Genomic DNA, 13,494 nt, shown 5'->3' on the forward strand with positions numbered 1-13,494 from the left:
CAATAATAAGAAGAAATATCTCCATTAATTGTGGAACGTAGTCACTCCACATTTATAAGTACTTGTTGATGGTTTCGGGATCAAAGGATCCAAAGCAGTCAAATTGCTAGCTTCGAAGCAGCCAATCGACATCGCCAAAATGGCTGATGCACGATACATGAATTTTGGAAATTTTTTAGGGTCCCAGAATAAGATTCTATTTAAATAATATGTTTCACTATTTTTCGTTCATTTAGTTGGGATATATCCTTTTAAAAAAGGTATCCGTGGCATGATAGACTGTCATGCAAGATGTCTTGGGTACGGTCCCTGCTTATGTCATACAAACTTCTTACTGGAGGAATTGACAAATTCTCCAAGAGTAATTCTTGTCTTGAAAAGTGCTTTCACAAATTAGTCTTTCGGATACGGCTTACAAAAAACTGTAGGTCCCCTGCATCCCTGACAACAGTATTCTCACACAGGAATGGTTAAGAGTTGTAAGTCACTAGGTCCTAGTTCTCAACGGACTGTTGCGCCACCCAATACAAAAAATATCCTTATAAAAATGAAAAATAATATCTTATGTAGGATTTCAAAGGACTTTGTTCTTGGAGATATTCATTTTGGAAAAAGACAAGAAGGTGGGTGCATAATATCACTGAACCCAAAGGCTTAGGCGAGACCCAAATGCATCCAACTAACTCCCGAGTAGATTTTTCATCTTTCTACTTTTGAAACTCGCGGAAGTAATAGCGAGTAGTTATTTTTATTTTAAACATAAACCATGATTCCTCCCGAGTAAATATGTTAGATATTGTAGTTATACGGCGCACGGCAAGAACAACGACGACGAAGGGTAACCAGTGTCAGTAAAACGCATAAGATATTTCCACAACTCATCCCTTCTTGAAGAATTATTGGCGGACCGAGTTAATACCATAAACGTGGAAAGTATATATATGGAAGGACTTGGTTATAGAAGGTATATCATTTTTGCGTATGCTAGCTTCTTATAATATTGCACTGTTTTTTGAAGAGGGCGGAGGAAGTGATACATCTTTGAGAGGGATTTAACTATAAGGAAGATACTTGGAGACATGCACACATGGTCCTTATTTAAGCCCATCGCATCATAGCGAAACAGTATAGAAGTTAGCTAAGGAAAGTTTTATTCACGTACAATACCAACATACCCTCATATACCTTATCCTTATACTGAGAGGGGTTGGAGTGGTCTTAACAGAGTTTCTTAATTATTATTTATAGCGTGGCGGCGCGGGCGTATAATTAAGGAAAAGATTCCATGTGGCCCACATAGATATATGTAGGTATAGGGGTGTTGTTAAATATTTATAATGCGCTTTTGTCGTCAGTGTTTGGCTAAGAATAAAATTACTAAGAACGCAAATAGGACTTTTTCGTAAATGAACAATATTTTGCAACCTATTACAGATGATATACGGAAGTCGAATCACGGTCTTTATTAAAGTATTCTTCAAGTTCTTATTTTTGTTATTGGTTTTACCACATAATACAAATATGATTCACTTACAACCCCTTAAACGAAATAACATCTAAGATTAAGATTTCCAATTTCTCTATAATTTCTATGAAGTTATTTCTTATTTCCAAAATCCAAAGCTTTTGTATAAGAAACAATGCATCATTAAGGTATTGAGTCAAATTTCTATTTTATTCTATTCCTTCTTTGCCCTCTTTGACTTTCTTGGTTATCAAAAAGAAAAAAAAAAACAATATTAATTTCATGTGACTAATTTGCTAATCATTAAATTGATTATGCGCGTCACTAATTAATAAACTTCATCTACAACATCAAATTAGAAATTGAGCTGAAGACAAATATATATAAATAGAAAAGATCCTGACATTTCCCCAAAAACTTCTGCTCTTTCCCCTTCCTACAACCAAAATCGTCTATTTCAAAGATACTCCAATTCATATCAAAACAACAGTGAATGTTTGTCTTATAAAAGGACACGACTTCCTTTATACGTTGCGCCAACACGTTACTATACACCACATAGCGATATACATATAGTACTCCTGTCTTCCTGATGATGATGTTAATGATGGTATGATGGTATTTCATCTCTGACCGCATATAAAAAGGATATTCCAATTTATTAAAGGAAATTACTTCTACTTAAGAACAAAATCTCCCTTCTTCAACTGTGCAATTGCTTTATATTTATAAACGGGAATTAGACATTGGTAGTAGCATATATAGTTGCAGGTTATACCTATAGGTAAGTATTGTATATAGGATAGCAGCAAGACCAAAAGCGAATAGCAAAAGTTTAATGGACCAACTGTTCTATAGCAAAATTAAGTTTCTTTCTTGATTTCTATATTTGACATCCATATAGAGGACATCATTTTGATGCAAGGGAACACTGCTGTCGAAAGTGCTTTTTAAGTAGTAGATAACGAGAAAACATTTTTGAAATAATGAGAAAGTAGTATCCTGTAAAAATGTCTGTAATTATTATAATTAAAAATTAAAAAAAACTTATTTATTCTGTATTGTAGGTTACATCATCCAAAGGAATTTGCTGTCGTGAAATGGAATCTCATCTCAAAACTGATTTAATAAAATTTTTAGATAAGTTTAGAGGCATATTTTTAAATATAAAAGTACCTCTCTGAAAAACGCAAACAAAAACATAATACGCTGTTTTTAAGGCTACGGTAAACGGAAGAATATTGTACAATATTTTCAAAAAGAACAAATTTGCATCTTCTAGATATAATTTAAATCATTTTTGTATCTCTCTTAGTTTTCATAATTTCTCAACAGTTGAAATGACTATAGCAAGCATTTTTGGACTCTTATTAAAAATAAAAAATTAATAACGGAATTCGAAAGTGTATGAAGTATTTGGGATGTACGTACCCTGAACTACCTAACATTTGCAATCAGTTTGCCAAATTTTTCAAATCTAATTATTTAGTTTCAAATAACAATAATGCTTTTTTTTGCCACCATCTAAAAATACGGCTAACATTGGTCGGTAAAGTTTTAAAATAACTGAGGTTGAAAAAGTTTTATCGAGCATAAATGACGAAATACCTCTTATTATTTTAAAGAATTGTGCACCTTTCCTGTCTCGAATATAATGTTATTTTTAACAGGTCACTTGAGAAATGTGACTGAAAAACATCTTTTATAACTACTAGTCATAAAAGTGGTCCGAAACAGGACACATCCAACTATCGCCCGATTTGCATGTTATCCTTAATACCATAACTTTTTAAAAAAAATTGTTTGCGATAAGCTTTCGTTTTTATTAAAAGAGACTATATCCCCATTTCAACACGGATTTGTATCCGGGAGATCAACTTCTACAAATTTTACAATTTTCTCTGACTTTGGTTTAAGTAATCTAAAAAAAAAGATATCAAGTCGATGTCATATCAAATCATTTGTTGACAGAGTTCACCATAACATTTTAATTCATAAACTGGAAAAACTAGGTATACATTTTAACTTGCTAAATTGGTTGCATTCATATCTTACAGGATGCATGCCATATGTCCGTATTGGTTCGATCATTTCCAATCCAATTGATGTTTCCTCGGGTGTTCCTGAAGGTAGGCATCTTAGACCACTTTTGTTTCTTATATTCGTAAATAATCTGCCGGTTTTCTCTTAAATTCCTTTATCCTTGATGTTTGCCGATGATCTCAAATTTCTGAGACGCATTAAGGATCCGGTTGACTGTGCGCTTCTTCAAGAAAATCTTCAAGTCTTATCAACATGGTGTAAAATCAACAAATTACACATCAACATCTCTAAATGTCAATGTTTTTCATTTTCCCGCCGGTCATCTGGTTTTGTATATAATTATCAAATTGCAAACAAAGTTGTCGATAGAGTCTCAACCAAAAAAGGTCTCGGAATCATTTTTGACTCTAAATTCAACTTCGCTAATCATTTAGAATTCATAGTTAATAAGGCCAACTCCATGCTTGGATTTGTTTTCCGCAACTCTAAAGGCTTTATAGGTACATTGCTTATGTCAGATCAGTTCTGGAGTACTGCTGTGTGGTATGGAATCCGTTTTACAAAACTCATTCTGTTAGAATTGAAAAAATTCAAAGAAAATTTAGAAGAATAGTTATTTATAAACTTAGATGGAACGTTGATGGGATGCCCCCTTATTATACTCGACGTCACCTTCTTGGCATTCAGACCTTAGAAAACCGCCGCAAAATATTTTCCATATTATTTATTAAAGATATTTTATCCTATCATATTGACTGTCTGTTTTTATTGTCTCTTATAGATTTTCATGCTCCAACTCGGGTTTTTAGAAATTGTTATTAATCCCATGAGGTACTTCATAGAGTAAATTATGCAACTAACGAGCCAATATCAGAGGCTGTGTCAGAGAAATTAACCAAATATCTGATTATATTGATTTTAATTTTGATTTAAAAATATGCCTGTTCCTTCTGGTTAAAAAATAAATAAATTAGGTGTCGCAACAGTCCGTAAGGAACCAGGGCCTAGTGACTAACAACTTTCAACCATTCCTGTACGCGAGAACTGTAGTCAGGGATGGAGGGTACCTACAGTTTATATGCCGAATCCAAACGGCTACCTTTGGTGGCACAGGCAGGGATCGAACCCAAGACCTCTGACATGACAGTCCAACGCACTAACCATCATCAGACGGGTAATACATTCTTTCTAGTTAATAAACTAAAATGTATGTTAAGACAAATTTTGTATTTCTCTAATCTGTAAGAATCACTATAATCTCTTATTGATGATGAAAATAAATAAATACAAAATAAGTAAAAAAAAATAAAGTGTTTTTATTTGACGCTATCTGAAATTTGAAAAGAACTTTAAATGTAGTTCCTCTATAGTTTTAAATAACTCGTTCTAGAGTTAATTTTAAGAGTTGATACCGAATACGATCTCTGTTTTTAATATTATTTTCTGTCAATGTATTCAAAAATGTTGATGTTACATCTTAAGACTTCGAATTCGTAAAAAGAACAAAAATTGTTTTAATACCGGTTTCTGTTTTTTCTGTGATGTGATGGGTAAAGCCTAAAAACTAATAAGGGTTTCTCGAAAAGCGAACTCAACATTATTAAACGGAGTATTAAAGATAGGGATTATAAATTTGGAAAACTATCACAAATTTTATCAAAAAACAAAAACTTAATCAAAACTTCAATAAGCCTAATATACTTTTTTTTCGAAAATATAGAAGAAAATCTTGTCACTGACAAGATTTAAAAAAAAAATCACCAATAATGACCTAAAAATAACATTAACTGCGTCAACAATCTTCAACCACTATTTCAGATCTAAGGATAAAATAAGTGTTGCGACAGCCGATAAAATATTGGAAATAGCCGATTCTCTGGTTGCAAGGATGCTCAACGGAATGGCAATCAAAATGCCGAGTATACATTTATTCGAGGAACATCGTGCTCAGTAATAGACTATTGCTTTGTGTCCGGCAAATGGAATACAATTGTCAGTAATTTAAGGATAGCTGAACAGACTTTTTCGGATCACATGCCTTTAAAAGTGTCTTACATAGTCTCTGGTACCAAAGATACAACCAACACAAAACAACTGAGGCTGCTTCACGAGCTGAGATGGAAAGATAGTTTTCTTAACATTTATTGTAATAATTTAAATTCGGAAATTGCATCACATATGTTAAAACAATTACAACTAAAGGACCTGTCTCAAATGATAGTCAAAGCTGTCAAAGCAGGCTTGGAAGTTAAGGTTTATAATATTTTTAGGCAGGGATGGTTCAAAGATGAGTGTCTAAAAGCAAGAAAAAAATCGTTCGCTTTCTTAAAGCTGCTGAGGAAATTCAACACATCTTTTTAAAAATAATGTATGCAGATGCTAATACAAAATTTGAACAACTCTGTTTTGAAAAAAGAAAAAGTCTGGAGCGTCAAAACGCGCCGCAATTTGCACCGCTTCCACAGTACGCAGCTCTGTATTTCAAAGATGAATTTCTTGATGCACTACTGAGCTAAAAAATGTATTTGAAAATGCCAAAACGGGTAAGGCTCAAGGTGAAGACCGAATTTCAGTAGAGGTTTTTAAGAACTGTTCCATAGAATTCTTATCCGTATTGACAGAGAAGTTCAATAGGATTTTTGAGAGCGCAGACGTCCCTGAAAGCTTCAAGAGGTCAATAATATACCCCTTACACAAATTGAAGAAAAGAAAATTCTTAATGCATTTCAAGCAGGATTTAGAAAGAGCTAGTCGCCTATAGACCAAGTATAAAGTTCGAAAGAAAAAACTTTACGCCTTTTTGTGGATTTTCGAGCTGCGTTTGATTCAATCGCCCGTGAAACTCTTTTTTATAAGCTTTGGCGTAACAAGTAAAGTCGTTACCTTTATCAGAGCCATGTATGAAAATAATTGGGCCTAAGTATTGGATGGAGAGTTTTCAACAGAAATGGGAGTTAAACAAGGCTGTGTGTTGAGCACACTATTATTTTTTTGTTTATAAATGATATCTTGGAGGAGGCCGAAGAAGAATCCAAGTTCGGAAGTACTCGGATATTAGGTCTGATACGCAAGTTTAGGTATATTGCCAATACGAGGGGCATTTTTCGGCACTTCGGCACTGCAAGTTATATGCTAAATTTGGAAACAACTGAACCTCCATTGTTCTTAAGGACATTAAAGCCACATTTTGACTACACTGTTAAGGTGATGAAAGTGAACGAAGAAAGATTGCCGAGACAAGTAATTACAAATATTTTGTCATCCAGGGCTAATCTAGTCAAAAAGGGGGACAAGTTGGCTCTTAGCTAAGGTGAAAGTATCGATTTTTTACCTGCTATAAGATTTTCGGATCTAAAAGACAATTTTAAAACATTAATAGAGAAGTTTAGCCATGTCGCGTATAGAAGTTCTTAAGAGGAAGCTCAATCTTCGCAACATAGAATGATTTAAAGTTAACTAAATTTAGATCTTCAAGAACGAACATACCTCCACAACCGTTTCCCCACAAGTATGATAAATGTTATATTTAAAGCTCAGAAATTGGAAGTTCTGAATGGAAAAGTAGGCTGGAAAATTGTATATAAATATATTACAACCGCATTGCACTATAGACAACGTATCCGCGAGGGAGACTTTTATTTAAACAACTAGGTTAATTATACAATTAAACTTAAATACATCATCAATCTGGTAGACGGCCTCTGGTCAAACTATGTTTAACTTGTAAATAAAGTACGATGATTGTTAATTTAAAAACCATTTTACAATGAAGTTTTTCTAAATAATTAACTTATAACATAAGCGATCAAATAGAAGACCTTTTGGATGGTATATTGCATCAACTTTGTACACAAGTTTTGTCGTCAACGTTTAAATTCATATATATAAATACTTTTGCACCTGAAAAAAACTTCAGAATTCAAGAAATTATTTAAATTAAAGAAAAGAAAATATTACAAAAAATTCTATTTTCATTTAGAGAAAATCATTAGTTTTAGAATTTATGAAGAATAAAAAAGCAGAGAAGTCAGATCAAACACGGTCAGAAATGAAGACCCAAAATACGTTAATTCGAAAAACCATTTTCTGCAAACTAGGAAAAAAGCTCCTGCTTTCTTACAAAAATTATATGATATGTTCAGATCCAAGGATTTCTTATCTCAGTTTTGGCCTTTGAGAAAATAATAGTTTTTCACAAATATAGTTCTACAAAATCTTGATTCTAGAATTCTCGATTCGAATTACTCTCAAACAGCTCTGGAAAAATATAGGTTTTTTCTTACAAGTTATAATATACTTGAAGCTTAAAAAGTACTTTCGGAATCCTTGAATTTCCTTTTGTTTCTATTTTTATCTTTCGTTATTCATAGACCAATAACCTATGAAACACTCTTTAAGCTTATTTATTAACACTTAACAACACTAGCTTCAAATTTCCTCTTAGTGGAATTTTTAAATCGGCTGAATTTTTGTTTCCTTTCAGCTATTCTAACTTAAATGAAAACTATTAGGTGAAACAAAAGCATTGTTACATATTGGTGTTTTTCTTAAGACAATTTTACTACATTTCAGTACTTGAACTAATCGCTTTCTTTTATCTGAGGCTTTAAGAAAAGCACGTTTAAGAACATCAAATTATACGACCTTAAAAAAAATTAGGATTCATCCAACTATCAACACCTTTTTTACAAAATATCAACCCAAAATGTTCGTATGTCGACTCCTGTTAGTAAAATGACAGCTCTGCTATTCATTCATATTATATGGAAGGACTTTTACTAGAAGAACAAAAAATCAAAACAAAACAAACTCGTGTAAATACATATTTCTATATAATGAACCTACACATATAAGTTATGTCCAAAGGAACTGCATGCATTCCCCTCAAAAACAACAAGTACTTTGCACTAGGTATAAGTTATACACGACTTATAGCTTCGTTCCATTCATTTTTGCCATAAAATATCATTCTGTATTATTTGTTGTGAACGTATCCAATTAAATGAGCAAAAATTATTTTCACTTTGATTTGTGTGTTTGTGTACGCTAAAAAGGACATCCGTAACAGAATGTTTGTATTAGCAAATGAATTCAACTGAAATGGATGTTTTCTATTTGACTTTTGTTCAATGGATAGATTCCAGTAGGGTATAATTCTGGTAATAGAAGAGAAAGATGGAAAAGGAATGTGAGGTCGTGTCCTCGAGGGGTGTGCGATGCTCGTCCTTAGTTCCTTAAGTAGGTTTATGTACATTATAGATACACTCTTATTCAATTATACGACCTACAACTCTATACTCACAGCCAAGACAAGACGACTCTGATATCACAAGGACAATAAAAAGAATAAATGTTTATTATAAAACCACCGATAAGAAACAACGAATCCATAATGCTCCAGAGCCTTGTATATATTTTACGTATTCTAAAATATTGCATACTCATGTCCTCGAGAGGAACACATAAAAAACCAACAAATGGCATGGAATTTTGACGAATCGCATCCAGATAAGCAACAAATCGTTTTCTTCGTTTTGCATATCATTATTGTAGAAAAACGCTAGCTGGGATATGCTTTACTGCTTCCATACTTCTGTGATGGTGGGAATGAGTATTGAGAGTTTGGAGAAGGAGAAAACAACTCACTCCCCCATTACCATAAGCCATCATACACAAAAAAAATCACAAAATCTCTCACCCCTCGAGATATTTTTTTTTATTGTCCTCGAAAACGAGGAGGTGGTGGCGAGGACGTTAAATAAAAAAAAATAAGTTAGATAAAAAGGATCTCCTCTCTTTATACTCTATTCGAAATAAATACTATGCTACTCAATTCCGCACAGAGTACAGAAAGATATATACAGAGATACAAGCAGTTTAATTGAAAAACTGTCGGAAGTGGAATTTCTTATCTTAATGTTGGGCGGCAGTTTTTCCACATCAAGCCATCAAAGCAAGGTGGAGACCAGACAAGACGAACGAGATGAGTAGTATGACTTGGGCTGTCCAAAATGTTGACGTTTTCTAAATCCGGTTTGTGCTGAACATCCCATCAGGAAGGTGCTAAGTTCCTTTTCAACCGAAACCATATCATAAACCTTTCTATTGACCACAAAAATTTTGATTGGGGCTGTTAGCTGAAGCTGATGATAATGATGGGGGATAGTAGCAATAATAATAAAACATAATTTCTAATCTAGAAGGCTATGATTTTGTTGATGTGCTAAGTTTCTAGGAATGTCGTAAGGACCGATGTAGATTACTGACTGAAAATAAAATTATCGGCATTGGAGATTTCGCAGGGATGTGCTATAGTGTTCTGACAGTTCATTTGATTGGAACTCGCTAATTCTTCATTTATATAAAAGAAGGGATCATTTTGAAAATTAATTTTGAGTTTATGATACTTGCATACATAGTCGCATAAGAAGGACGAACAATTTCTTCCGGAGATTCATAATTTACACACCAAGGATGTTGGATAACTCTTTGTTGGAATATGAAATATTTGTAAATACTTCTTTACCAGTTCATGACTCCTTAAATGAAAAATTCAGTGTTTAGTCTGCAATGCAGAAGTAAGAAGAACACTTCCGTTTGCCTGGGGAAAAATGGCTTCCTTCCTTCCGACGACGACGACGGGACGCAGACAACGAGGATAGCGGCCGACGGTAAAGGTGCTAGTACATTAGTTACTGCTAGTTTTTATCATTTGAGTTATGTTTTTATAACATAACAGTAGTTGTTACTACACAAGTAAAAATGACATTCTTAAATATAATAATTTAGTTGTATTATATTTTTTAAGTCAAATGTGGTATTGTTGCAAAATGCAACACTTTAGTCAGGTAACATGTATAGATGGTATACGTGCGTGATGGTTATTGCGTTTTACTTTAATGAAAGAGGACTTATTTCAATCTCTTGCAAAGCCAACGAAAAAAAAAACTCTCGTGAGGAATCGACATATCCTCCAAGAATAAAACTTTTCATGAAGAAGTGTTTCTTAAATGATCCGTCCCTTCTTTTCCTGAAATTATTTGTAAACAGGAATGGTTAAGTATTTTAAGCCACCAGAACTTTCTTTTGCATAAGCAAATATTAAAATATTTTTAACAAAAGTTCGAAATTTTTCAAAGTTCAAAGAAATTGTGTAATTTATTTGATTTATAAGAATCATAGGGGTTCGAGAGTTTTTTCATTGTTGTGAACAGAATGAGCCGCGAATGGAACAGAAAGATTTAATGGCAGCATCGAGCAGACTTAAGTTAAGTAGGAAAGTTGTGATCGCTTACGGCTGAATTATTTCACATTTAGCAACATTTAGTTCTAATAAATAATTTTAGAGTAAGATAGAATCATATCTGAAGTAGAAATGATGTCATCGGCATAGATAATGATAATTGAATTATCAATAACATTAACAACTTTGCATCGTTGTTAGTTAAGGGAAATAACAAAGGCCCAAGGTAGCACCCTTGAGGAACTTTTAATTTTGTCAAAATATGATCGGAGATTGAGAAACTGGAAAGAACTCTATATTGATGGTTGTTTAGGTATGATCTGATCTTATTAAAGGCTTAACAAAAATCTCTGGTGATACTGTCCACATCAATTCCTTTTTCTAATTCGTTTAGAGTATGATTGGTTATATTATAGTAGATCAGCCTTTTAGAAAGCCCTGTTGCTGTCAAGACAAAATAAGTCTGAAATGAAAAATAAAGATTTTTAGACAATTCTTTCAAAAAGCTTGGGAAATATTGAAAGCTTGGCTATGGGCTTGTAGTTAATTTAATTATTTTAGGAACCTTTTTTTAAAATAAAAGAATCTTTACAAAGCTTGGGATATAGAGATAGCACATTTTTTAAATAATATTAGAGGAAACCTTTCCCGATTAGGTGTGAAATTATCTTTAAACAGAAAAGTTTGGTATCTGTAATCAGGGTGTCTTCCATTTTTTTTCAATTTATTCAAGATATAAGCATTTACAAGCGACAAAATCTGCATTGAGCTTGTTGATAGTTTGAGCAGTCAACATCAGACCTGGGCTCTATCTTACCGAATTCTCTTCACAAAAGAAAAATTATTGAATTAATTTAATTTGTTTTCTATTTGCCAAACACAATTCATCAAACTCTAATTTGCAAAGTAACAATTATTTTCTAAAAAGTGAAAATTTTTGTTAAATTTTAAAATATTTGTTCTTTTTGTTTCACCAACAAAATACTTTGCAAATTATATTTCGTATTTTCAAAAGCTTTTCAGTAATTTGCAATGAGAAATTTGTATTAGAAAATAAGAGTTTATTTTGTAAAGATTTTGAAAGTTAATAAAAAATAAATAAACCGCTTTGAAAATGAAGAAATAAATAATAGTTAACAAGGTAATGGACAAACGATATTTTTTTTTTTTTTCAATTTTAAGGAATTTACCAAAGAGCATACATTTTTAAATTTTTGGGGATAACACCTTGATTTATCTCAATTTTGAAAAATTTTAATTTTGTAGAGGATTTTTAATCCATCGACATCGTAGCCATCCTCTAATGGAATTTGACCGTTTATTTAAAAAAAAGTTGGTTTAAGAAACTGTTGTAGATAAAACGAAGAAATTGAAAATTGTGGCCAAAGAATAGCGGAACTAAAAAATGACTTCTATATCGGAAATGATTTTTTGAGAAAAAAGGGTTTTCGAGTTATAAATAAACTACAATTCAATAGCTAAAGAAATATGTGTTTAAGTCCCTTGCATCAACTTTTGCAAACACTACATTGGGTTAAGAATGGAACCAAATATCACAACCGGCTGAAAAGTAGGTCATCGAGTCTCATATGCTAGCATTAAGGAATTTCTCCCTATTTTATTTTATGGTTACAATATTTTTCAGACAGAGATTGACAAATTTTTTCGTAAGGAGTATTCCTTTATGTTGATACACTAAGTTTTTTTAATGCATCTTTGATAATAATAAAATAAACATAATCTAATATTTTTTTGAAACTTTTCAATACACGTGTTAACTGCAAAGTTTTATTTTAAATTGGTGAAACACTTTTACTTTTCCTTCGCTTTTCAAATAAAGTCTAAAAAATTGAAACACAGCTAATTTTTTAAAATACTTTTCTTTGCAGAATATTATTATTTTTTGCAAAGTTCCCAAGTAAAAAGTGTGTGGTGAAACAGGCCTCTGGTTTCCAGATATGTTCTTAACAAAGTATTTCTGACATTTCAAAGGTTTTGTAGGTATCCATTATAGCAGGAAGGGGAGAAAGACACATTTTTACGTGAAATATATAAAGGTACTGATTAAACCAGACGTTTATAAATTGAAATTCCGGGGAAATATCAATTAAGGTTTTGCTGTCGTCTGTCTGATAAGTTACACTGGAATCGTTATTACAGGCGATTTCAATGTACACAATTCAAACATCCGAAGGAGTGTTTGCTGAGATCTTAGCTGAGTTGAACCAACTAACTCGTCTAGTCTACGAGCCCGTTCGAATATCGGACATGGTAGGTCGAGCAGAAAACACTCTTGACTTGTTTCTTATCTCTGACCCTGTTAAGTACACTATTAGTGTTCTATCGCGTCTAGGTGCATCAGACCATTGTGTCATATCATCAAATTTCTCGTATCAAAACTGTATAGTTAAAGAAAGAGCTCCTAAGAGAACCGTTTGGCAATACGAGAAAGGCAACTGGGACAGTCTTAATAATTATTTTAGGATCTTTAACTGGTCACTATGCTTCCTCGATAGGACGGACCAAATTTTTACATGTCCAAAAATTACGGCAAATAATACTGCAATGTTCCAATGGCAGTGAAAATATTTGGTCATTTATAAAAAATATGAGGAATTCTTCCTCTTCTTCGGTTAAAACGCTCGTTATCAATGACACACCATTTGTGACCTCTTTAGAGAAAGCTTATCTCTTTGTTAGGCAGTTTCCACTTATTCAAGGCTGCGAGTGAGTGTTATGGCTC

Source organism: Eupeodes corollae, chromosome 3 (assembly GCF_945859685.1).
Source record: "Eupeodes corollae chromosome 3, idEupCoro1.1, whole genome shotgun sequence".
Lineage (NCBI taxonomy): Eukaryota > Metazoa > Arthropoda > Insecta > Diptera > Syrphidae > Eupeodes > Eupeodes corollae.